The following is a 1,756-nucleotide window of genomic DNA, read 5'->3' as shown; positions in this document are numbered from 1 at the left end:
GGCTCCCAGCCCGCAGGTAGATTCCCCTGCCCCCGGGAGCCAGCAGTGAATGTCTGTGTGGTTGGGGTAACGCTGTAACTCAGAGCACTTTGCAGAAAACGTTACAGCCGGGAGCTGCACTTGTGTCTGCACCCAGGGTTGCTGCTAGCCTTATGTTTGCCCTTGGGCTGCCTGGGCTGCTTGGAGCCCGTCACTTCCCAGCAGCCAGGGAGCAATGCCCTTTCAAAGGCAGCCTCCCCACTTTGGTGGCCACGTTCATGGATTACATGGGCCCAAGGACTGATGAAACCCTCTGCAAGGGGAGATGTTGTCTTGCACTCGTACTCATCCCCCTCCCGATCTCTCTGTAGGGCACTGACTCCATGAGCAGCCTTCCTCACAGAGGAAAAGGAAAAGCTTTTTGCCTCCTCAAGTTCAAGGCATAGCCTAGACTCAGAGCATTGTATTCCCTCAAAATGGCAAATATCCCCAGCCTTCATGTGGGGGATACAATTGATACAACCCTCACCACCTCTGGCAAAGGTTGGGAAATTGAGGAGACCTCAACAGGTCACTTGATCGGTTATTATTAGAAAGTAGGCCCGTGCAAGTCGGCAGCAATCTGATCCGGCTTCAGATCCGGCCGCTTCGGATGGCTGTGATCCAATCCGGACCGGGTTTCCTCCTGTTTCAAGAATTTGAGGTACAGTTGCCCCCAAACCCCTGCACCGATCTTCTTGAAACGTGGCAGGATTTGTGGCCTCTGTAAGAGCTACCACCCCTGTGGGTTTCACCCCACTGTGTTGTAACACCTAGACGTGACGTGAGTTTTGCTTTCAAGAATTTGAGGTGCTGTTCCCCCCTAACTCCTATGCCGATCTTGAAACTTGGCAGACTTTATCCTCTCTGCAGACTCTACCACTCCTGAAAATGTCATCCAAATCAGAGAAAAAATAACAAAGTTATAGATATTTTATTGTTTCCCCATGATACCCCATGGCCGGATCTCCAAGGAGGCTCCACACCACTTCAGGAAGCTGAACAAGGCAGCGCTGCCACCCAGACGTGCCGCTTTGGATCCTGAAGCGTCCAAAGCTTCTCCGGATCTGAAGCTCTGTCCGAAGCCTCTCACAGCCCTATTAGAAAGCACAATGATTCATGCAGTTAAACAATAAATCACCAGGCTACTGAGGGCAATAAGAGAAGTGACCGACCTTACCATCTGCTTAGAGGCCTCTGAGGGTACTGCTCAGATGTCTATCGATCCTTTAGTCCACTGGTGCTGACGTCTCCCAGAACCACTGTAAAATTCCATTTTCAACTCTATTCATACCTGTGCATGGATTAACCAACCATAGATCTCATCGATTTCATAGACATCAGGGCTGGAAGGGACCTCGGGAGATCATCGAGTCCAGCCCCCTGCCCAAAGGGCAGGAAGTCAGCTGGGGTCATAGGATCCCGGCAAGATAAGCATCCAATTTACTCTTGAAGGTGTTCAATGTAGGTGCTTGAACCACCTCCGCTGGCAGACTGTTCCAGACCTTGGGAGCTCGGACAGTAAAGAAATTCTTCCTTATGTCCAGCCTGAAACGGTCTTGCAGGAGTTTGTGACCATTCGACCTCGTCATCCCTTGGGGCGCTCTGGTGAACAGACGTTCCCCCAGATCCTGGTGGTCACCCCTGATAAACTTATAGGTGGCCATCAGATCACCCCTGAGCCTGCGCTTTTCCAGGCTAAAGAGTCCCATGGCTCTCAGCCTGTCGTCGTAAGATC

Source organism: Crocodylus siamensis, chromosome 6 (assembly GCF_052110815.1).
Source record: "Crocodylus siamensis isolate JL-2025a chromosome 6, ASM5211081v1, whole genome shotgun sequence".
NCBI classification, from domain to species: Eukaryota; Metazoa; Chordata; order Crocodylia; family Crocodylidae; genus Crocodylus; species Crocodylus siamensis.
This window is presented reverse-complemented; position numbering follows the sequence as displayed.